Genomic DNA, 25,334 nt, shown 5'->3' with positions numbered 1-25,334 from the left:
AAATCCCAGTTTGCACTCCAGCCATTTTTCATAAAGGTAAATATTTTTATTCTCCTGAAGTTTGTATTAACTTCTGATTGCAGTCTCAAACCTGCTATTTGTAAAAGGAAGCATGCTGCTGCTGCTGCTGCTGCTAAGTCGCTTCAGTCGTGTCCGACTCTGTGCGACCCCATAGACGGTAGCCCACCAGGCTCCCTCACCCCTGGGATTCTCCAGGCAAGAACACTGGAGTGGGTTGCCATTTCCTTCTCCAATGCATGAAAGTGAAAAGTGAAAATGAAGTCGCTCAGTCGTGTCTCTTAGCAACTCCATGGACTGCAGCCTACCAGCCTCCTCCGCCCATGGGATTTTCCAGGCAAGAGTACTGGAGTGGGGTGCCATTGCTTCTCCGAAAGGAAGCAGAGGTTATCTTAAAATTTCTGTTGATTCGGATTCCCTTTCTTCTCAAAACAAGTTGATTCAATTGACATTCTGTACACAGAAACATAAATTCACAGTGAACTCCCACATTAGTATCTTCAGAATGGGAAAGGAAAGCTTCACTGATCACCCAGCTGGATGAGGTTGTTGCATTCAACTTCAAAATTAACACCAAATTCCTCCTCCAGAGACAGACACCAGCCTCACCCCGTGTCCCCCCTAACTCTTGTTCGTGAAAAAAAAAAAATTAGTATCTGAGATCTTCTCTCAGCTTCAAAGAGCAAATTTAATCAGAGAAGTGAGAAAATGCAGAAACAAAGGAAAGCGGTCAAACAAGACAATAGTTTAGCCATAAAATAGAGCCCTGAGCCTTTAGTTTCTCCTCAAGGGATATGGTTAATATTATGAGCCATATCCTTGAATTATTTTGCAGAACTCCTACCAGATGAAAAAGTTGACTGCATGCTAACCAATAGTTTGGAGATCTCAGACTCATTGGAGGCAAAAACTGACAATTGTTACCCCAAATATTACCTTGTTACCTCATCATCAGCCAATCAAAAAGTTGCACGTTGGCTCTTAATGCACCCTGAGACAGTCTCCCTCACACTATCACACTGTCGCACGGTCCTGGGCTCAGTCGCATCTGACTTTTCAGGACCCCATGGATGGTAGCCCGCCAGGCTCCTCTGTCCATGGTATTTCCCAGGCAAGAATACTGGAGTGGGTTGCCATTTCCTACTCTAGAGGATCTTCCCTACCCAGGGATCAAACTTGAGTCTCTTACATCTCCTGCATTGGCAGGTGGGTTCTTTACCACTGAGCCACCTGGGAAGCCCTTGATTATACACCCTGAGACAGTCACCCTCACATTGTCTTTAAAAATGTTGCCTTGAAAGACTTTGGGTATCTGAATCTTTTGAGCTAGTTCTCCTTGCTTGGCACCCTGCAATAAATCCTTCACCTTCCTTCATCACAACCTGATGGCAGCAGACTGGCTTTGCTGCTCTGGGGCTAGCAGCCCAAAGTTTGGTTTAGTAAACTACAATAAATAGTTTTGTTGCCAAAACTCAATTAGACTACATGACATAATCTCCATAAATCTCTTAGCATAATTAATAGCATATAAAGTTGAAAAAAAGGAAAAATTTTTTAAATTAAGTTCAGTTTATGTTTTTGTAGGGAAGAATGTCTCCAGTCACATAGATGCAAGCAGAGAAGTAAAGATAGAGAAGTAAGGACTATAGACAAATTTGAGGGATACTGATTCAGTCAGTCAGAGAAGAAATATTAACTGAGCACCTTCTACGTTTCTTCAACAAAGATCATGAAAGATGTAAGCTTGGTTGAGAGCAGGAAACACGATGTCTTTCAAACACAAGACCAGCAAAAGACAGACACAATGAATTGTCCTTAGTACTGAAGTATAGATGGTCCTGTCTTAGGTTGAATACTGGAAAGGCATGGATTCTACCTTTCATAAATATGGAATCCTACCCATGCAGCATTGACTTAAACATCGTGATTTTCAAATAACATAGAGTAGATTCTTTAAAAGCTGAAAACAGATGAAGTAGACATGCTTGGAAAATGCTGTTTCATATTTTAACTTCAAAGTACAGATATTAACTTGTCTGCCCTCTTAGCGCAGCTGGCAGCGCGTCAGTCTCATAATCTGAAGGTCCTGAGTTCAAACCTCAGAGAGGGCAGGCCCTCACTTTTTTTCCACAGTCGGCCTGTTGAAAAGCCAAGTTGAAAGAAAAGAAAATGTGTGTAATATGCGCTTAAAGAAATCAATACAAAAGAAAATTAGCAAATGTTGCCTGATAAGCATTGGATGCTGCTGCTGCTGCTAAGTCGCTTCAGTTGTGTCAGACTCTGTGCAACACCATAGATGGCAGCCCACCAGGCTCCTCTGTCCACGGGATTCTCTAGGCAACAATATTGGAGTGGGTTGCCATTTCCTTCTCCAAAGCACCGGGTAGATGTTCCAATATTCAATATTCATTCAAGAAAATGGAATCAATTTTCTGGTTTGTTGCACCTCCCAGCAGTTTGAGTGAAATGGACAACAAATTTAGATTACACCAGAAAATAAAAGCTATAGTATATTTTTGATCTTCCTCTCCTCCTGGTGGGAGAAGCAACGGAAGTTTTCTCTTCCAAATTCATGCTCTAAAGATTGTCCAACCACAGTTAAGATATGGGGAAGGGTAAAATCATTTATTTTTTAAATCATGTAACAAATATATATTGTTAATGCACTGTTCTGGGTGCAGTTGAGAATTTGGGGCTCTCCCACTCATTGTGTATGTCTCTATAAAAACAACTGTGATTGTTACAAGATTTTGGAAATAAGGCAGGATCGGACACGACTGAGCGGCTTCACTTTGACTTTTCACTTTCATGCATTGGAGAAGGAAATGGCAACCTACTCCAGTGTTCTTGCCTGGAAAATCCCAGGGACGGGGGAGCCTGGTGGGCTGCCGTCTATGGGGTGGCACAGAGTCAGACACGACTGAAGTGACTTAGCAGCAGCATAGGAGGAGACAGTGGGTTAGCTTTTGTAGATCTAACCTGTAGATCTGGGGTAGTGTCTGTAGATCTAATCTGCACCACATTCTAGAAAGTGTCCTGAAAGTTTATTGATTTTATGCAGGTCGTTTGATTAACTTTGCAAATAACCCAAATATCATCACTACCATTTGAAAGATGGAATTGAATTTCAGGGGAGTTGAATCATTTTTCTCAAGTCTGTTAACTCTAAGGAGCAAAACCAGACATTAAAAGCTAGTTGGTTGTTTGTTTTCTATATGAAAAGATGTGAGCTTGTCTTTTAATTTAAGGTATAGTCTCATAAATCTATAAGGAATACCAGTTCCTCCCTTCATACATTCATAGAACAAATTTTTAAATGAGTGTATTTATTTTTCCACTCATCAGACGCTAAAGCAAAATCACTTCTGTGTCTGCCACCCAGGTTCCAGACTTCTAAGTGTCCTTGACTACTTCTGCTCCCTCAAATCTCTACATCCAGCGTCTTGACACATACTTAGATATTGTAGATCCTTCCTACATAACTCTCCAGAATCTTTCTCTTTCTTCTCATGCATCTATGCCTGGATCTAGTCTATGTTTATGGAGAAAGTATTCTGCGCCAGACAGTGTCTTGGATTGGAGATGCAGAAACACTGATGCTACTGCTAATCTCAGAAGCTAAAAGAGTAAACCTCAATCCCTTAACATAACTTCTTTTTCATTCTCCTTAATTCCAGTTTCCCCATTTCTTACCTATATGGCAGTCAAAATTAAAAATTTATCATAAAATATTACCTTGATTATGTAAGCTGTCTGCATGGAATTTTTTCAAGTGTTCTTAAGCCTCCAGTTTTCTCTCCAGTGTATCTTCATGTGTCCAGGCTTTTCAACCACTGTTTCCCTTCATGTCTATTTTATACACACAAACACACATACACCCACTCCAATTGAACAGGTATATTTCTGAACACAGGAATCCCTACATCTGTGCCTTTTCCTTCCAACCTATGTTCGCTCTACATCTACATCCTACAATGTCCATGCATTTTTCCTTTTCTCTATGTCTCACCTCTAATTTCTGATGGCTTTTGCATGTAATAGTATGTACTTCTTTTTTGTTCTTGCATATAGTGTAAATACGTAACTTCTCAAGACCTGCCTCAGCAAGAATCCCATAAATATTCCAGAAATAAAACAATGGGTAAGTTTCTGTAGTATAGTGGTTACCACGCTTGCCTAACACGCTGGAGGCCCTTGGTTCAAAACTGAGCAGAAACAATTGCTCCCTTGTACTTTCTGTCATCTAGGAAAACTCAGCCCTCTGCCTCCCCTAAAGGGAACCAGTGATCATCTCATTTCTGTTGTTTTGCTGTTTTAGTTTCATGTTTAAGAAACAGGTTATCAATCTGAGATAGTCCGACTGCATTAGCCCACTCTTCTGGGTGAGTCCTCCCAAATGGGATGTGGTCCCTTCTGTCAGGAAAATCTGAAACGCATATAGTTTTTTGGCCAGATTTTGTCCCAGTGACTTTCTTTTTTCCTTGGCAGAGGAACAGGTACCAACTGCTCTCTTGCCTTGGAGGATCCTTGAGAAGATGGACCCTTAGTCCAGCTTAAAGACCGTGACATTTCCTGAAGTTCTGGCAGCCTGGAAGAATGAATAATGACGTGGACACAGTCCACTGAAAAATGGAAGGAATAGATGCATGCTGGATGTGGGGAATTAGCTCAAGTGGTAGAGCGCTCGCTTAGCATGTGAGAGGTAGTGGGATGGATGCCCACATTCTCCAGTTTTTACTCTTTCAGCTGAGGAACTGCAAATCTTCCAAATTGTAGAAAGAAAGGAAAAAATTAGACACTTTGGACCCTTCCCTGAGCAAGGGCAAAACAGGACAGGCCTGGCTCTATTGGCCTTCAGTATGTACATCTCTCATTAATGATAAATCTAGTAGATAAGGAAAGTCAACAAACACGTTGAAAAAATAAACACCACCATATATCAATGGATCAAACTGATCCAGATAGCAAAATCACAATGAAGTTCTACCAAAGAGTTGAGGGAAAAGCAAGATCATATCAAAAATTAAAAATCAAGAATGGTCAGATTGAAGCTAAGGGACATTGTGGAAACAAACATTTTTTAAAGTATTATTTAGTTGTAAGTGCCAGGGAAGACTGAAAGTAGTGAAACCAGAAAAAGACTGTCTCTTGTCAGTATACATACTAGCTCCAGAGGTTTGGGTGGTCAGATTTCTTCTGAATCAACTGGGCCTACTGCAGTGCCAAGCACAGAGCAGCTCCCCAGTGAATATGTCCTGAATGAATGGAAAGGACTTGATTTAAGAGAGTTTCACAAGAATAATAGTATTTGCCGGGACAGTGAATGTAGATTTTGAAGCCGGAGAATGAACCAAAATTGACTTGGAAGTCTAAGTCCAGAACACCAGCACCGAAGAGGCTAGGAATTAAAGTTTAGATGAATAAATTATTTTGGAGAACAGACAGTGAGACCCTCAGCTGCAGCAGAAAAATAAAATCACAATTTGGAATTTCAAGTCTGTTTCTCAATTCATGCTTTGCTACTTAGCAGCTCTGGGATCTTAACTTTTCTGAGTCTCCATTATACCTGAAAAATGTAAATTATGATGCATACTTCTGTTGCTGAAATTCAATTTGAATGAATGAAATCATCTCCATAAATCCCTTAGTATAATTATAAGGCTGAAACAAATGAGAAGGTTTTGAATTAAGTTCAGTTTGTGTTTTTTTTTTTTGTAAGGAGAATATCTCCGGGCATGTAGATGTAACTGGAGACATAGAGTGAGACCAAGAAGTATGGAGTTCAGACAGATTTGAGGAGTACTAATTCACTTAGTCAGTCAGTGAACTATTAATAGTATTAACTGGGTACTTCATAAGTTTCTTTTGAATATAAGGTATCAAGGAAAGTGTAAGAGTGACTGAGGTCTCTGAAGGAGGCAACAGGCAGATCATTAGACCACAAGAGGGAAAAAGAGCAGCAAAAAACCAGTACAATTGTTACTGGACCAGTACAAGTGGAACTGCAGGCCAGAGGGTCCAGTTATTGCGTATGGGCTGGAAAGGTGTGGACTCCATCATTCCTGGATGCAGAAACCTTCAGGTGCAGCACTGGTTTAAATGGAATGATTTACAAGTAGCATGGTCACATTCTTTAAAAGTTGGAAACTGATGGACATGCCTGGAAAGTACTATTTTATATTTTACTTTCAATGCCAGAAGCTATGAGCATCTGCCCTCTTAGCGCAGTAGGCAGCGCGTCAGTCTCATAATCTGAAGGTCCTGAGTTCGAGCCTCAGAGAGGGCAGGTGTTTTATATTTGTTGCTCAGTCTTGTCTGACCCTTTGTGACCCCATGGACTGTGGCACTTCAGGCTTCCCTGTCTTTCACCATCTCCTGGAGCTTGCTCAAACTCATGTCTATTGAGTTGGTGATGCCAGCCAACCATCTCATCCTCTATTGTTCCCTTCTCCTCCTGCTTTCAATCTTTTCCCAGCATCAGGGTCTTTTCCAATGAGTCAGTACTTCACATCAGGTGGCCAAAGTATTAGAGTTCCAGCTTCAGCATCAGTCCTTCCAGTGAATATTCAGGACTGATTTCCTTTAGAATTGACTAGTTTGAGCTCCTTACAGCCCAAGTGACTCTCAAGAGTCTTCTCCAACACCACAGTTCAAAAGCATCAATTTTTTGGCACTCAGCTTTCTTTATGGTCCAACTCTCACTTCCATACATGACTACTGGAAAAACAATACCTTTGACTGGACAGACCTGTGTCAGCAAAGCAATGTCTCTGCTTTTTAATATTCTGTCTATGTTTGTCACAGCTTTTCTTCTGTGGAGAAAGCATCTTTTAATTTCGTGGCTGCAGTCACCATCTGTGATTTTGGAGCCCAAGAAAATAAAGTCTCTCACTGTTTCCATTGTTTCCCCGTCTAGTTTTCCATGAAGTGATGGAACCAGATGCCATGATCTTCATTTTTTTAATCTTGAGTTTTAAACCAGCTTTTTCACTCTCCTCTTTCACCCTCATCAAGAGGCTCTTTAGTTCCTCTTCGCTTTCTGCCATAAGGGTGGTTTCATCTGCATATCTGAGATTATTGATATTTCTCCCAGCAATCTTGACTCAAGCTCAAGCTTCATCCAGCCTGGCATTTTGCATGATGTACTCTGCATATAAGTTAAATAAGCAAGGTGACAATACAAAGCCTTGATGTATTCCTTTCCCAATTTGGAACCAGTCTGTTGTTCCATGTCCGGTTCTAACCATTGCTTCTTCACCTGCATACAGGTTTCTCGGTAGGTAGGTAAGATGGTATTCCCATCTCTAAGAATTTTCCAGTTTGTTGTGATCCACACAGTTAAAGGCGTAGTCAATGAAGCAGAAGTAAATGTTTTTCTGGAATTCTCTTGCTTTTTCTATGATCCAAGGATGTTGGTAACTTGATCTTTGGTTCCTTTGCCTTTTCTAAATTCAGCTTGTACATCTGGAAGTTCTTGGTTCAGGTACTGCTGAAGGTTAGCTTGGAGGATTTTGAGTATACCTTGCTAGCATGTGAAATGAATACAGTCTGAGGTAGTTTGAACACACATTGCCTTTCTTTGGGATTGGAATGAAAACTGACTTTTTCCAGTCCTGTGGCCACTGCTGAGTTTTCCAAATCTGCTGGCATACTGAGTGCAGCACTTTAACAGCATCATCTTTTAACAGCATCATCATCACTCTTCATCTGTACCGCTCAATGTCCATATTTTTTCCTTCACTGTAACATGCTCTTGTGTCTTATTTCTGATGGCTCTTATCAGTAATATTTTGTACTTTTTAATTGTTGTATCATATGGTGCAGATATATAATTTCTCATGACCTGCCTCAGTAACAATGGAAAAATATCTTAAAATAGAACAAAGCGTGAGTTTCCCTAGTGTAGTGTAGTTTCCCTAGTGCGGTGTAGTTTCCCTCGCTAGCCTAACACGCAAGAGGTCCTTGGATGGAAACCGAGGAGAAACAGCTGTTTTTGCCTTCCACCATCCAGGGAAAATCAGTTTGCCTTCTCCCCTGAAAGGAATCAGTGATCATTGCACTCCTGTTGGTGTGTCATTTTCATCTCATTTTTAAGAAACAGATAATCATCCTAAGGTCTTGTTGTATTAGCTGGCTGTTCTGGGTGAGTCCTCCCAACTGGGACATTTTCACTTCTATCTCAGAATGTCTGAAACGTGAAATTTGGAGCACCAAGTGTTTCCCATGGCTACTTCTCACCCCTTTTCCTTAGAGGAGAAATAGGTACCAATCTCACTTTTGCTTCAGGTCACCTTTGGGAAGACGTGCCCTTAGTAGTCCTGGTTTCAAGAGAATAATGGAGATGGTACTCTGACACACTGGGGGAAAGAGCTCGATAAAGGTGGGAAATTAGCTCAAGTGGAAGAGCGCTTGCTTAGCATGAGAGAGGTAGTGGGACTGATACCCACATTCTCCAGCTTTTAAGAAGCACTGGCAAAAAAATATACATCCAAATTGCAACTTCAGACCTGAAAAAAGAATGTGTAGATAGAACAATAGTAAATATTCAATCCAAATGACAGAGAGGCAAGTGTATTTTAAAAAATGTACAGAACCCCAGGGACAAACAGGAAAATAGCAATATTCTTACATTCACATCATTGGAGACTCAATAGAGGAAGAAGGGAAACATTGGTGGGGGGAATTGGTTACCCAAATTTGGCAAAAGATATAAACATTAGCAACCCTAAAGCAGGATAAAATCAAATAAACCTACAGGCAGATGACAATTATACTGCTTGAAACTAGAAAGGGGGGGAATGCTCTAAAGCACCAGAAGAAAATGAAAGGAAAACAGCAATCTGAATGATTGTTAATTTCTCATCAGAAACTGTAAGAACCATAACAAAATAACATGATTTTTATGTTATTTTGAAAGAAAAGACCTGTCAATCTAATAGCTAAATATGGCAAAAATACCCTTCAGACAGACATAAAGTTTACCTGCTCCTTTGAAGGTAAACTGAATGACTCCATTGCTAATGGAAGTTCTAGAAAAGAGTAATGCTGTGAGAGAAGAAAAATGATACTAGAGGGAAATATATAGGATAGTATAAATGGAGAAAGTTAACCAAAATTTCAGAAACAGAAACTCGTTTGAAATTAAATAGCCTATATTGGAGGTTTACTAGGACTGCAGCCTGGGAAACACAGATTTAAGAAGCACAAGAGTTGTGTTCCATTGGACTACAAAATGAAGGAAGCTTATTAAAGGGAAAAACTGCAAGGCCACACAGTGACATAAGCTGTTTGTCTAGCATTGTAATTGATGCTAGCAAGAAGAAAGACAGCTTATGAAGCAAGAATTGGTTAGGGTCTGCAACGGTTGCTTAATTACAAGGGGAAATCTTGAGACTACAAGTTTGCAGCTGGTGGATGTTGTTCCGACTATGGCTGTTGGTGGCCCTGGATTTGGTACAGTGATATAGGGACTGGTCTAAGGCCAGATCCTTAATAGCCATCCTCCCCATTTTTGTATGCCTGAACTGTGATTACTCCCTTATGACTTCAATTTGTCATTGGAACCATAGAAGAGAAGGAAATAACTGGGAAAGCATAATAGACTTTTATGTTCCTCTTCAATTCTTTAAAGTATGTTTGACGCTTGAAACTGAAAATCATTACATTGTCTGATGGAATTTTCATTGTATCTATATGCACTATATGAAGTGGTTGTGGTAAAGGGACTAAATGGTAGTGAGGTCTATACACAACTTGAATGGTAATTTATTGATTCTAAGTACACTGTGAAATATTAAGGATATATATGGTAATCAATACATCACATACTAACAATGTTTAAATAAGTCAAGTAAGGGTAGGGAGGAAGAGGAGCAGAGGAAAATAAGAAACAAACGAAACAAGCTTTTAATAAATTATTTAGTAAATCTAAAAGCAAAATTATTAATAATAATATTATTTGAGTCATTATAGTCAGCAATTTATTTTTAATGCATTCTAACAATCCGGATATATCAAATAAAATCAGTTTGTCACAATATATTAAAAATATATATACTGATTAGAATAAATCCACTTCAAATACAGTTAGTTGTGAGATGAAAAGCTATACTCAAGATTAAAAGTTATATAGGAGATTGAAAGCAAAGAATAGGAAAACAGACCTCATGCAAGCATTAATTAAAAAAAAATAAAGTAGATATATTACTATAAGACTAAGTGGATTTCAAAGCAGAGAAAAATTCCAGGTATTAATTTGAGAAGCTATACATTTATAAGATGTCAACTCACTAATAAAATAACTATCCTAAATTTGCATGCCTCTGACCACAGAGCTTCAAAACCCAAAAGCAATAGCTAATGAAACTGAAAAGAAACATAGAAAAGTCCTCAATTATTGTTGAAGATGTCAATAATCCTCTCTCTTTAATTGATAGATCTAGTAGATAACAAATTGGAAAATACAGTGTGGGACTAAACACTATCCACCGCTGAATCTAAATGACCTTATTAAGTAAAATCGCAGTGTCAGTAGAAAGAAAGGTCAAAGAGTTGAGAGAAAAGCAAAATTATATCAAAACAAGGAAACCAAAAAGTGTCAGTGTGAAGCAGAAAAGTGGTATTTTGGAAAGAGTTATTTAGCTGTAAATGCCAGGGAGACTGAAAGTGGTGAAACTGGAAGTGGATCATTCCTTTTTCATATTTATCCTTCCTAGTCCTGAGGCCTGGGGGTAATCAGATTCCCTCACAGTCCCCTGAGCCTGCAACAGTGCCTAGCACAGAGCAGCTCCACAACAATAATGCGCTGAATGAATGGAAAGGAAGTGACAGATTCAAAACAGCTGCACAAGAATAGTGTTTAGTATTTGGCAGATCATTTGATATGGGTTTTGAAGGACTTGGAAGTCGAAACCCTAAAGTCCAGCACAGAAGTTGGGAATTAGATAGTGGGTGTGAACTGGCGTAGAGAGAGAACTCACAATTTGGACTCTAATAATTTCTCTCAATTCATACTTTGCTGTTTAACAGAAATATTACTTAACTTCTCTCAGCCTTTTGTCTGGAAAGTACAAAATATGGTACATAGGTTTATTACCTAAATTCAAGTGGACTATATGAAATAATCTCCATAAATCTCCTAGTATGAATTAGTATGTAAGGCTGAAAAAACAAGGTGGCTTTTTGTCAGTTTGCGGTTTTTGTAGGAAGAATGTCTCCAGCCATGTAGGTACGAATGGAGATGAGTAGGACAGAGAAGTCCAGACTTGAGGACTATTGATTCACTCAGTGAACTAATATTAACTAGGCAACTCCTATGTTTCTTTCAACAAGGAGATCATGGAAAATGTAAGATCAGCTGAGATTTCCGAGGGCAGGAAAAAGCACATCTTTGGAACACAAGACTAGGAAGACAGCACATTTATTGTCCCTAGCTATGCAGCCAAGATGATCTTATTTTGGGGTGAATACTGGAAGGCATGGACTGCATCATTCCTAATGTGGAATCCACTGGGTTTGTCATTGGTTTATTGGAATGATTTTCAAGTAGTTATTAAAAACTAGGAACTGATTAAAGTGTGGGCGGTCGGAAAATACTATTTCCTCTCTACTTTCAATACGCATTACTTACACTGTCTGCCCTCTTAGCGCAGTAGGCAGCGCGTCAGTCTCATAATCTGAAGGTCCTGAGTTCGAGCCTCAGAGAGGGCAGATGACACTTTTTTGGCCTGGCTAAAGTTATGTTGCAGGAAAAACCCAACAGCAAATAAAATTAAGGTGGGCACCAGCAAAACATTTGAAAAATGACCGAATATTTGCTTAGAAGGTTGAAATTAGATTTCAAGTTTGTTGCAACTCCCAGTAACTTCAGTAAAATCATTGGTGAAGAAGTTAAGATTCACCAGAAAGATTTCAGATCAAAAAGAGAGTTAGGACATGGGAATTAGGTTCAATGTTACAAACCCTTCTTTGCACTCAAAGCTAGTGGGAAAGATACTTGTTTCCACCAGTTTTTCTCTATCATTTCTTCTCCACAAGACCTGAGTCCTCAGAGGACCTTTCCTGAACCCAACTTCGGGAAATATTGGATTTCTTTTTAAAATGAAGATTTATAAATTTCTGGTTCTTTTCTTAGTTCACCCAGAAGAGAGCACAGACTTGGTCTTTGACCAATACTCTCTGTCATAAACAGTTGGACTCAGCTGAGTGATTGAGCACGCATGCACCCACTTTGTCATTATACTACAATAAGGACAAAAAACATGCGGTGAAGGGAGTGAGCATGATCTGTACTGGAGTATGATGGCCTTTCCTTCTCAACACTCAAGAGTTGTGGGAGAGTGGACCTCCCATCCTTGTAAACAGAGAGAATCTGGTGAAAAGAAGGCTATTTTGTAATGGACATTTATGGGACCCATTGACCTGGGGAAAGAGAGAAATCTGTTGAGGGACATTTAAAGAGACATGATGGATGACAGAACTTGTGAGTCTGAGGACTGAGTTGCCTGGGTCTGAGAGGGAACCAGAAAGACCCAGATTGTCAAAAACAAAATAAAAAAGAAGATGTGAAATCAGGGGAATTCTTAGAGTAAACTCATAAACAAGAATAGGAGTAGGATCTTTGGGTGGTTCTTCCTTATGGAAGTTTCTTACCCATCCACTCCAGCCCAACCATCACAGTACCTGTAATGACAGTCTAAATTAACACCTTCAGAAATATCTCCAAGAATTGAAACAATCTGGTGATATTTGACTTCCATATATAGAATCCCAAATAGAATTTTTCCTCTTTGCACAGGCAGCTAAAATATTTCAAATGAGGCAGGAGGGATTCCAGCAGGTAATACAGGAAATATATTTAACAGCATTAGTGATCAGATCCTGATGAAGTCCAAAAACAGGAAGGAACATTAAAGAGGGTCATAATTCTACCATGCAGAACTATGAACAGCCCTTGCACTTTGCTTTTCACTAAAAGACTTCCCTCTCCTTTAACTGGATCTTAAGCTTCTTCAGACACAAAGAATCCTATGGATGATGCCCTTGGAGGCTCCTTCAGCAAGCCCACCATTTGGTTAGGCCTTTGGCACCACAGTCTTGAAATGAGCTGGAAATTTTCTTACATTTTGACTTTTCTGTGGGTCTTTGGTAACTGGGATCTGTCTGGGTTTCCCAAATGCACACAGAGGACTTTTCTTCACCTCTCAGATTCTGACTAATATAACTTCTCATTTTGAATCAGACTTAGTAATATGCCTACTTCTTGGCACTCAGTCCCTAAGTCAAATGTTACTTTGCTACTGAGACCCCCCCTCCCTAGCTAATGCCTCTTACCGTGATTTTAATCTGTCCATCAACTTATGCCACCTTCCTCACAAGCACTGTGTTTTAGAAATTGTCTTATGAATTTTCTTTTAAAGTTCCTGTCTCTCCTCTAGAATATAAGGATCTTGAGGCTCAAATCATTGTGTCCTCAAGTGCCTGGAGTTAAGGCATAAATATGGCTTCTGCCTTGAAACGGAAGTATTAGGTAAGGATAGGGAATAGGTAGATCAAATATAAGTGAATAATTTAATAAATCATTTTATTGACTTCCAAAATGTTACTCTCCAGGTCTGCTGATTTATTTTGCTCTTTCTTTATGTCTTACTTGATGTTTTAAATTTTATTGATGAATGGCAGTTTATATGACTTAAAATTTCCCAGACAGAATTTTCTGCTTTCTAATTAGTGAATAACAAAAAAAGATGTAAGGGAACACAGATGTTTAGGACTCCTGTTACAACAGATAGCAATTTAGTGTTAGTCACTCAGTCATGTCCGACTCTTTGTGACCCCATGAACTGTAGCCTACCAGGCTCCTCTGTCCATGGGATTCACTACACAGAATATCGGAATGGGTGGCCATTCCTTTTTCCATGATAATAGTTTAAAGTTGAGTGAAGCTAGAACAAATTAAAAGCCTATTCTCTTTTGCATGCATTTTCTTTCAACCATTTTTTTTCTACATGGGTTCTTAATATCTGGTTTCTCTTCAGTCAACAGTGAAACCCCCAAATGTTCCCTCTGTCTCTTCTTTTTCCCATGGTGACTTTCCCCTCCTTTCTTCAGCAAAGGAATAGATACCAATCACACTATTGCCTTAAGCATCTTTGAGAAGATGTGCCCTTAGTCCAGTCCCGGTTTCATTTTAAGGACCTTGAAATTTTCTGAAGTTCAGGCTGCTCAGAAGAGTAAATAAAGTGGAGATAGTACTCTGAAAAGCTAAAGGAAAAAACACAAGCATGAAGGTGGGGAATTAGCTCAAGTGGTAGAGCGCTCGCTTAGCATGTGAGAGGTAGTGGGATCAATGCCCACATTCTCCAGTTTTGGCTCCTTCAACTAAGGAGCTCCAGCTGACAACCACAAATCTTGCAACCTATATAAAGAAATGAGAAAAGCAGACACACATTGCACTCTCCTCCGGGCGAAGATAAGACTGGCTCTACGTCCCTGACTACTGAGCTTCAAAACTCATGAACTGAAGCTGATAAACTTGAAAGGAAAAATAGAGAAACCCACAGTTATCATTATAGGTGTCAAAACTTCTCTCTCATTAATGATTGATCTAGTAGTTAACTAAACAACACCATTCACCAATGGATCTAATTGACCGAACAGAGCAAAATTGCAATATAGAAAGGTGGAAAGAAGAGCCAAAGAGTTGAGAGAAAAGCAAGATCGCATCAAAACTAAAAAATCAAGAATGGTCAGAGTGAAGCAGAGGGACCTCACGAACACATATTTTTAGTCATTATTTAGCTGTAAATGCCAGGAAGACTAAGAGGATTGTCCCTTGTGCATATATATCCTTCTAACAGAAGTCTGGGTGACCCTATTCCTTCTGAATCACCTGAAGCTACCACAGTGCCAGGCACAGAGCAGCTCCCCAATGAATATGAGCTGACTGAATGGAAAGGAAGTGATAGATTCAAGAGAGCTTCACAAAATAGTGTTCAGATTTGCCAATATTATTCAGTGAAAGTGGATTTTGAAGGAAGAGAATGAGCCAAAGTTTGACTTGGAAGTCTAAGCCCGAAAGGCCAGCAGAGAGGAGACTGGGAATTAGAGTGTGTATGAATAAGCTATTGTAGAGAAGAATATCCAGTGAGACTACCAGCTGCAGCAGGAAAAAATAACATAATTTGGAATTAGATAATCTGCTTCTCAATTCAGACTTTACAGCTTAGCAGACACATCACTTCTCTGAGTTGCCAACATATGTGGAAAATGCAAATTATGACACCTAGTTGTCAAAATTCAATTGGAATATATGAAATAATCTTCATAAATCTCTTAGTCTAATTAATAGCCCAATAGACTGACAGAGAGGTTTTTCTGTTAAGTTCTCTCTGTATTTTTGTTGTTGTTGTTGTTGTTTTCCAGTCTGTGTTTTTTATAGAGAGAACACCTCCTGTCACGTTCATCCAAGTGGAGATGTAAAGTGAGACAACGACATATGGAGTGTAGACACATTTGAGGGGTATTCATTCACTCAGTTAGTGAGTTAATATTAACTGGGTATCTCCTAAGTTTCTTTTGAATATAAAGAAAGTGCAAGAGTGAGACCCGCTCCAGTGTTCTTGCCTAGAGAATCCCAGAGACTGGGGAACCTGGTGGGCTGCCGTCTCTGGGGTCACACAGAGTCGGACACGACTGAAGCGACTTAGCAGCACCAGAAGCAGCAAGACTGAGATCTCTGAGGGAGAGAAGAGGCCAATCATTGGAACATCAGAGAGGAAAAGAGCTGCAAAAGACAGGATTGTTCTGGTCTTGCTGGCCAGAGTCCAACTGGTAGATGTATACCTTAAAGATGTGGACACCATCATTTCAGAGCGTAGAATCTGCCGGGTGCAGCATTGTCTTATATGGAAGGTTTTCAAAGAGCATTGGTTACATTTTTTTAAAACCTGGAAACTGATAGATGTGCCTGAAAAATATTGTTTCATATTTTAATTAGAATGTGAAAGTCTTACTTTGTCTGCCTTCTTAGCGTAGTAGGCAGCGCGTCAGTCTCATAATCTGAAGGTCCTGAGTTCGAGCCTCAGAGAGGGCAGCTTGTTCTTTTTCCTCCACAGTTGAACTAGCCTAATGTTACTCTGCTAAAAAGAACGTCGAATATTAATGTTACTCTAAAAAGAAAACATATACAGGCTACACCAAAACCAAACCGAAAGGAACAAACAAAAAGTCAACATAAAATAACTCTGGGAGTTAGTGAAGGACAGGGAAGGATATATATCTGGCCCCCAAAGAATAAATTGGTTTCAAGATATTCGATTATCCTGAAAAGGCTACTCACTGTCTACACTGTCAGCATGCCAGAAGTGACCTCTGTCTCCACTTTCTCCCTCCAGCCTCCAAGCTCACAGAATGTCAGAGATAAAGTGTAAGAACCCTCACAAACCCCATTAGTCAAATCTTCAAGCTCCCTGCATCCTGCCACTCTAAAAGAAGCGAAAGATGGAGGAATGTAGCTCCACAAGGAAGGAAATTTGGAGATCTTATTCACTCTTAATTCACTGCACCCAGAATAGTTGTGTAAACAACAATTATTTGTTTCATGATAAAAAGAATAAATGATTTTACATCTTCCATTCCTTATTTGCCATTGGGAGTCCTTTAGAGCACCAATGTGCTCTAAAGAGAAGTCTTCTATCAGATGGAGAAGACACAAAAATATGGTATTTTTGTGATGTGGTCTACATTACTTCATCTATGATTTTACTGAAGTTACTGGGAAGTGCAACAGACTTGAAATCTAGTATTACACTCCTGGGCAAACAATGGATCCTTTAGCAAATGCTTCTCTGGCAGCATTTGGTCATTTTACTTTGTTGTTCAGTCCCTCAATCATGTCTGACTCTTTGCCACGCCATGGACTGCAGCACCCCAGGCTTCCCTGTCCTTCATTAACTCCCAGAGTTATCTTATGTTGACTTTTTGTTTGTTCTTTTCGATTTGGTTTTGGTGTAGCCTGTATGCGTTTTCTTTTTAGCAGAGTAACGTTAGGCAAGTTTGACTGTGGAGGGAAAAAAAAAAGCTGCCCTCTCTGAGGCTCGAACTCAGGACCTTCAGATTATGAGACTGACGCGCTGCCTACTGCGCTAAGAAGGCAGACAAGGTGTACCTGACCGGTGTGGACACCATCATTTCAGAGTGTAGAATCTGCCGGGTGCAGCATTATGACATATGTGATTATGGATTGTGGGATTCCAACTTTGCCCAGTTGATTTTCCTTTAAAATGTGAAAGAGAAATGATACTCTGTTTTACTTCTTATGCACGTTACCAAAAGGATACTCAGAGATGCATTTCTGAAGGTTAGCTTGTCCAGAGCTTTCTTCCTGCAGATTTGACCTTGCTGTTGCTTCCCCTTAAGGGTTCAAGGAAGGGAGGCACCTTCAGCCTGCAGAAAGCAGAATACAAAAGAATGAAAAGAAATGAAAAAAATCCTTTTTCAGCACTGGGTGCTAAAAATGATACTACATGTTTATTAATCTTATGCAAGTTGTTTGATTTAGCTTTGCAGTTCATTCAAATATCATAATTCCCATTTTACAGAAAAAAGCTTAGAATAGTTGAACCATTTTTTTTTCAGTTCTCGTGGCTCTATGAAGCAAAACCAGAAGCGCAAAGCTGATTTTTTCTTTTCCTGTATTAAAATGTAGCCTTTTCCTTTAACCCTGCACTTAGTCTTTACCTCCAACCCAATTCATTCATTAATTCACTATTATTATAAATGAGAGGATTTAATCTTCCATGCATCAGGTATTAATTCACAATCACTTGTGTTTACCACCCAGATTCAAGTATTCTACATGCCTTTGACTCTTCGCCTTCAAATCTCTACACCCAGTATCTTGATATGTGCTTAAATACTGTAGCTCCTTTCCACACAGCTCTCCAGAATCTTTCTCTTTCTTCTCATGCACCTATGCCTTTGTCCATTCTGTGTTTATGAAGAATGTATTCCAAGCCAGCTAGTGTACTGGGCCGCAGGTACAGAAAGACTCATGCTATTATTAATCTCAGGGATTAAAGAATAAGCCTCAATCCTTTACGGTCTTACAACTTCTTTTTCTTTCTCTCTAATTCTATTTTCTCCATTTCCTACCTATTTGGCATTCAAAATTAAAAAGTTTCATAAAATATTTTCATTTTAAAGCCATGTGTCTGCATGTTTTTCAAGGGTTTTTAAGTCTCCCCACATTTTTCCCCAATGTATCTTCATGTGTCCTGGCTTTTTTCAATCACTGTTTCTCTCCATGTCTATTTTACACACACACACACACACACACACACACACTCGCACACTCGCACACTCCACTCCTACTACACAGGTATATTTCTGAACACAGGAGTTCCTACCATCTAGACTGTTCCTTCCATCCTGTTGATTCTTTATTCTCACACCTCAATGTCCGTATTTTTTTTTCTCTCTTTCATAGGATCTCACTACGTATTTTTGATAGGTCTTATTTGTAACAGGGTTTTTTGTTTGTTTGTTTTGGTTATTCTCTTATATGATGTAGCTGTGAAACCTTTCATGATCCACCTCAGCAAGAATTGAGTACCTCAAAACTGGAGTGTAATGTGAGTTTCCGTAGTGTAGTGGTCATCACGCTCGCCTAACACGCGAGAGGTCCTCGGTTCGAAACCGAGCGGAAACAATGGCTGCTTTTTTACCTTGTCATCCGGGGGAAAAATCAGCTCACCGCCTGCCCTAAAAGGAACGAGTCATCAACCCACTTTTTTTTGGGAGGGGGTCCTCTTTTTAAGAAACATATAATCACCCTGAGATAGTCTCATCGCATTAGCTGACTGTTCTGGATGACTCCTCCCAACTGGGACGTGTTCTCTTCTGTCCCAGAAAATCTGAATCGAGAACCTTTGGAGTGTCAAACTTTTCCTATGGCTACTTTCTCCTTTCCTGGCAGAGAAGTAGGTACCAATTGCGCTCTTCCCTCGGGGCATCTCTGAGATGATGTGCCCTTAGCCCAAATTCTGATTCCCATTAATGGGCTTGACATTTTCTGAAGTTTGGACTACCCAAAAGAAGGAATAATGGAGACGGTATGTTGATAAACTGGAGGGTGGGGGGAGAAGCGAAACGTAATACTTCTCGGCGGGGGATTAGCTCAAATGGTAGAGCGCTCGCTTAGCATGCGAGAGGTAGTGGGATCGATGCCCACATCCTCCAGTTTTACTCACCTGAGGCGCTTCAATCTTCCAATCTCCAGAAAGAAATTAGACACTTTAGACTCTTCCTAGGGAAAGGACAAAACAGGATAGCGAGGGCTAGTGGTTAGTACATCTACTACCAACGTATGACTTGGGTTCTGCTGCAGAATAGCTGGGTCATCTCAAGGGATATGCCCAATTCCTTTCTTCCCCCTCCGTTTCTTCATGCATGTGGCCGCAAGGAGGCCCAATCCTGAGAAGCGCAGGGCAGGGCAGGGTCAATAAAGCCCCAACTTTCTTGTCAGGGGCTGAAACCGAGTGCCCCAAGTAACCAAAAAATATGGAGAAAGACCCTATGGGAAGCATATACGTGAAGTTATTAGTTAGCTACTGGATACACCCGCGAGCTGTGAATAAGTGGCTCTGATCGTGAACAACAACCAACATCGAATTGCTAAGATGGAAAATGACGAGCTCAGCCTCGCACAGATTTTCTTCTTCTTTGAGCATTTTGGCCTGCTCGAGACGCCTCATCTCCCTTCCACTGTTTTCCTCCACTGGCTACAAAGTTGGCTTGTCAGTTAAGAAAGACATCTCCAGCTCTGACATGTGTGAAACCATACAAGGGCTAGGGAGAGGGGAGGAATCAGAAAGATCCGATGTATCACATGTCCAATATTTCAATGTCCAATATTCCTCTGTCTTCTTCTGGCTCATTAAAAAAAAAAAAATTAAAGACTCTCCCTGCCCCCTCCGCCAACAGTCAATGTTTTCTACATCTGTATTGAGCTGTAGTCAACTGGGAAGTTGCGGTTCCCGACCAAGAGCTCAAGGAGATGCGCAGGCGGAGAATGCGGGCATAGACCCTGCAGGCACCAGTCAGCGAAGTACAATTAGCCGCCACAGTATATTTTGAACTCGTGGTTATTATTTCAGCATTAGAAGTTTTATGCCCTTCTTGGTTTTTCGGGACTAATCTGAGGACTCAAGTGTCACTGCTGTCAAGGCGGAGCATCTCTAGAACTTCCGGAGAAACAGCCATTGCCGGAGTGCTCTTCTAAATGGAGCCCCGGAACGGTTATCGTGAGAAAACTCTGACACAATATCACGTCTTGATACTTCACAGCAGAGCAAACTGCGTTCCAGAGGTAAATGAATGCAAAAACAAACTCAAGGAAAATAAACGCGCCTAAGGAAAAGCAAGCAAAAGGAAAAAAATAGCCATGCCCTCTCTGAGGCTCGAACTCAGGACCTTCAGATTATGAGACTGACGCGCTGCCCACTGCGCTAAGAAGGCGCTGAAAACCGGTTTTTGGCTGGGCTATAATGAAATTATCTAAGCCAGTGATTGTCTCTGGCTGGTGCTGTTCTTGTTTTCTGTTCATCTGGATCATCGGTCCCTCAGAGTTAACAGTCACGTTTTCACCATCCAGAGTCTTCTCTCTGAAATAGCACTCTCACCGAATAGTAGTTGGATGAATGTATAGAAAATTTTCATACCTTGAAACATGTATGTAATTTTTTTGCCCAATATTTTAGTTCTACCATATTTTCCAAAGTACGATTTGGGATTATTTTTCAAAAAGTTAATATGTGTTTGGATTTACCCATGTTTTTGTCTATACATTTTCTCATCATGATTTGCACTGTAAGTCTAATAGCATGCAAATTCTTCATCTTTTTTGTCTATTAATTTGTCCAAAAAGTCTAGAGCAGTGTCTTTGAAAATATTTACCGAGGAATATATCTATTTACCGAGGAAAATTTCCTTCCTTTTATAGTATATTCTTGAGATTTCCTTTACTGAGGGTCTCTGTGGGATAAACTCTCAAATGTTCTTTTATCTCATGCTATCTTTATATCACTGTCATTCTTCAAAAATAGAGTCACTAAGTGTAATTTTAGTTGAGTTATTTTATTTCTTCAATTTGAAAATTACCCTGAGCTATTTTCTAGCTTACAGTGTCACCTTTGCAGGCAATCTCTCTTCTATTTTTGAGAATTGTTGTTAGTCTTTAATGTCATTCTGGTACTCTTGCCCCTCTTCTTCCTCTCCTTTTTCTCCTCTTCTTTTACAGTTTCACTGTGATGTAACTGGCTATGGATTTCTTTTCAGATTTTGGTGAATTGGACTTCCTGAATCTTTTCTATAAATCTTGAATTTATAGGTAAAAAATTCTCATGTATTTATGCATTCATTTTTTAAAATCATGGGTCCCCTACCCAACCTCCTCTCCTGTAGATAGAAATTATCACAATTGTCACTAAACAAGCCAGTGTTCAGTCAGATGACCATCCCTGATAATCAGTAGAAAGAAATTGATGGAGGCATAGCCAAATGTTGGAAATGTTTGAATATTAAATACAGCATTAACTTATTAGCTTAAAATTTAAATCCATATAGAAGATAGTAACAAAACCTCGCTATATTTTATTACCATCAGAGGCAGCCTCCTAAAATGAATATGTATAAATTCTAGAGCTTTAAATTATACTGCTAAGAAGGGATGACCATCAGCAAGATAGCAAAATAGAAAGCCACGGACCTTGTTCCCTGACAGAGACACCAATTTAACATGAGTATATGGTCCAAAAAGCTTTTATGAGCTCTCCAGAAACCAGTTAGGACGTCGCAGTACCCCCAAATTGTGCAGAGCCAGAAACAGCTGCATTGAAATGGATAAATAAAACTATGGCATTCCACCCACTACAGATTTTCCTCCAAGTTAACAAAACTCAGCGAGATCAGGAGAATATGACCAAATTATTGCCTTTCTCTTCGGACAGCAAGGGAAGAATGGAACATATGCCAAAGATTCTGAGTTTTCAAGGGTTGGGGGAATCTGCCCAAGGGACTGCTTTCTTTCTCACTTGACTAGAAGCGCTCATACCAAACTCTCATACTTTGGATGCCTGGGGGCCCCTGAGAGCAAGGGAGAGTTTGACAGCTTGAGGCCGCACCACAGAACCTGCAATACCATCGACAAACACAAGAGGGAGCAAGAGACTATCCACTCCGGGAAAAGAAATCGCTATGGAAGCCTCTAGTGCGTTTTTCACTTCAAATTTGTTTTCTTCAGCTCTGTGACTTCTGTTTGGTACTTTCTTATATTTTCTATCTCTTTGTTGAGGTTTTCATTGTGCTCATCCATTCTCCCAAGTTTGGTGACCATTTTTACGACTCTCTGTCAAGTAAATTACTTATCTCCATTTTACTATTACAATCCTCCACCCCCAGAGGTTTTATATTGTTTTCTCCTTTAGAACATATTCCCCCGCTTCCCCATTTTATTCCTCTGTGTTTTTTCTATGTACTAGATAAAACAGAGCTTTCCCAATCTTCAAGGAGTGGCCTCACATAGGAAATGAACCTTATCTTCAACCTTGTCCTAGCTTTTTTCCCCACATGTAGACATTTATCTCATGGAATATTATTATGGTTGTGTGAAGTGGCAGGTTCGAATTCTGTACGGTTCACTTTTGCTGTTTTGGCTTGAGCTTTAGATGTCATACCCAAAGGCCATGGCATTCTTTGGCCTCTTTAGCTGCCTCAGCCCTGGCAGTTGGGGTTCATAGTTGAGAAACAGGCTCCAGCAAGGATTGGCCATAATCCTGGGTCTATTTCTCTTGGTGATCCTGGTAATGTGCTCTCTCAAAACGACAGAAAGTCTCTGCCAGTGAACTGCCAGATTGTTCAGGGAACCCACTAGACCCAACTTGTGGGGTAGTTCAGTTCAGTCCTCAGTCATGTCCGACTCTTTGCGACCCCATGAACTGCAGCACGCCAGGCCTCCCTGTCTATCACCAACTCCTGGAGTTCACTCAGACTCACGTCCACCCAGTCAGTGATGCCATCCAGCCATCTCATCCTCTGTCATCCCCTTCTCCTCCTGCCCAGAATCCCTTCCAGCATCAGAGTCTTTTCCAATGAGTCAACTCTTCTCATGAGGTGGCCAAAGTACTGGAGTTTCAGCTTTAGCATCATTCCTTCCAAAGAAATCCCAGGGCTGATCTCCTTCAGAATGGACTGGTTGGATCTGCTTGCAGTCCAAGGGACTTCTCCAACACCACAGTTCAAAAGCATCAATTCTTTGGCGCTCAGCCTTCTTCACAGTCCAACTCTCACATCCATACATGACCACAGGAAAAACCATAGCCTTGACTAGACGGACCTTAGTCGGCAAAGTAATGCCTCTGCTTTTGAATATGCTATCTAGGTTGGTCATAACTTATGAGGTAGACTACCTTCCAAACTTGAGGTAGACTAGGTTCCTACCTGGCTTCCCTAGTGGCTCAAGCAAAGAACCTGCCTGCCAATGCAGGAGATGCAGATTCAGTCTCTGGGTGAAGAAGATCTTCTGTATAAGGAAATGGCTACTCACTGCAGTATTCTTGCCTGGGAAATCCCATGGACATAGGAGCCTGGTGGGCTATAGTCCATGGGGTCACAAAGGAGTTGGACAGCCCTTTGCGTCTAAACAACAGCAACAAGGGCCGTACCAGATTGGACATGCTTTATCTATTGTTTCAGTAGAATGGGGGGGGGGCGTGGTGGTGGTGATGAGAAAGGCAGTCTCTTGTACACAGTGTTTTAATCCCTACTTGGTCAGATAAGAATGGGCCTTCTGCCTGAAACATCCTGACCTGAGATAAAGAGCCCACATAGCCTATGTCAGGCTTATAGCCCCATGTGGGAATCTATTTCCCTGTTTCATAGTTAAAGTGTATTCTTTTGTTAAGCTTACATGTTCATCAGTGACCCTCAGGCCTGCTCACAGCTTCCAGCATTTCAGACTCCACAGGGCAGGGGTTGTGGTCCTACTGTGGCATGAGAGGGGTGTGCATAGCTGCTGTGGGGACCTGCTAGACATGGGGAGCTGACAGACATACTAAAGCTGACCTTGCTCTATCTCTTCCCCATGGAAGTAAAGTTTTGTCCTATCCTGTGCTTGACTGTGTTGTGTTTTCCTTGGTGACTCTGATACCAAGGTGCAGTCCCAGACTGGACTTCTATTTCTGGTGATTGGCAATAATGATGATCTTTGTTTCCCTCCAAGCAGTCAGAGTCCTCCCCTGACATCAGCAATCAGTACAGGGAGAACCTGTGAATTTATTACCTTGATGGGAAAAAGGGCTTTGTGGATGTGATCAAGGTTACAACCTTGAGATAAGGAAATACACTGGTGAGCCCAAAATTATCCCATGAGTCCTTAAGAGTAGAGAAAGTTTCCAGCTATAGTCTTAGTTATGCAATGACATAAAGCTTGGAGAGATGTGACATGAGAAGGAAATGGTCCTTCATTGCAGGCTTTGGAGATGGAGGAAGAAGTCTATGAGCCAAAATCTGCAGGAAGCCTAGAAGCTGAAAAGAGTGAGGAAGCAAATTCTTTAGAAAGGAACACAGCAGTGCCAACATCTTGATTTTAACCTAGTGTGCCCTGATTTAGACTTCTGAACTACAGAACTGAAAAACAATAAATTTGTATTGTTTAATTCACTAGTTCAGTTCAGTTCAGTCGCTCACTTGCGTCCGACTCTGCGACCCCATCGATTGCAGCACGCCAGGCTTCCCTGTCCATCACCAACTCCCGGAGCTTACTCAAACTCATGTCCATTGCGTCAGTAATGCCATCCAACCATCTCATCTTCGGTCATCCCCTTCTCCTCTTGCCTTCAATCTTTCCCAGAATCGGGGTCTTTTCCAATGAGTCAGTTCCACAATTAGGTGGCCAAAGTATTGGAGTTTCAACTTCAGCATCAGTCCTTCCAATGAATATTCAGGACTGATTTCCTTTAGGATGGACTGGACCTCCTTGCACTCCAAGGGACTCTCAAGAGTCTTCTCCAACACCACAGTTCAAAAGCATCAATTCTTCAGCCCTTGGCTTTCCTTATAGTCCAACTCTGACATCCATACATGACCACTGGAAAAACCATAGCCTTGACTAGACGGACCTTTGTTGGCAAAGTATGTGGTAATTTGTTTATTGTTGTCATTTAGACACTAAGTCATGTCTAGTTCTTTTGTGACCCCGTGGACTGTAGCCCACCAGGCTCCTCTGTCTATGAGATTTTCCAGGCAAGAATACTGGAGTG

General features: G+C 40.6%; 10 non-coding genes across 10 annotated transcripts; 8 read left to right on the top strand and 2 right to left on the bottom strand.

Moving 5' to 3' along the window:
- Positions 2,057 to 2,129, top strand: TRNAM-CAU. Its single transcript has one exon. It is a non-coding gene; the product is annotated as a tRNA-Met (tRNA).
- Positions 4,164 to 4,236, top strand: TRNAV-AAC. The gene has a single exon. It is a non-coding gene; the product is annotated as a tRNA-Val (tRNA).
- On the top strand, positions 6,232 to 6,304 carry TRNAM-CAU. The gene has a single exon. It is a non-coding gene; the product is annotated as a tRNA-Met (tRNA).
- On the top strand, positions 11,655 to 11,727 carry TRNAM-CAU. The gene has a single exon. It is a non-coding gene; the product is annotated as a tRNA-Met (tRNA).
- On the top strand, positions 14,309 to 14,381 carry TRNAA-AGC. The gene has a single exon. It is a non-coding gene; the product is annotated as a tRNA-Ala (tRNA).
- Positions 16,039 to 16,111, top strand: TRNAM-CAU. Its single transcript has one exon. It is a non-coding gene; the product is annotated as a tRNA-Met (tRNA).
- Positions 17,100 to 17,172, bottom strand: TRNAM-CAU. The gene has a single exon. It is a non-coding gene; the product is annotated as a tRNA-Met (tRNA).
- On the top strand, positions 18,655 to 18,727 carry TRNAV-AAC. The gene has a single exon. It is a non-coding gene; the product is annotated as a tRNA-Val (tRNA).
- TRNAA-AGC lies at positions 19,185 to 19,257 on the top strand. The gene has a single exon. It is a non-coding gene; the product is annotated as a tRNA-Ala (tRNA).
- On the bottom strand, positions 20,463 to 20,535 carry TRNAM-CAU. Its single transcript has one exon. It is a non-coding gene; the product is annotated as a tRNA-Met (tRNA).

This window comes from Capra hircus, chromosome 23 (genome assembly GCF_001704415.2).
Source record: "Capra hircus breed San Clemente chromosome 23, ASM170441v1, whole genome shotgun sequence".
In the NCBI taxonomy this organism is placed as follows: domain Eukaryota; kingdom Metazoa; phylum Chordata; class Mammalia; order Artiodactyla; family Bovidae; genus Capra; species Capra hircus.
The sequence above is the reverse complement of the archived record's forward strand: the minus strand, read 5'-3'. Positions and strand labels throughout refer to the sequence as shown.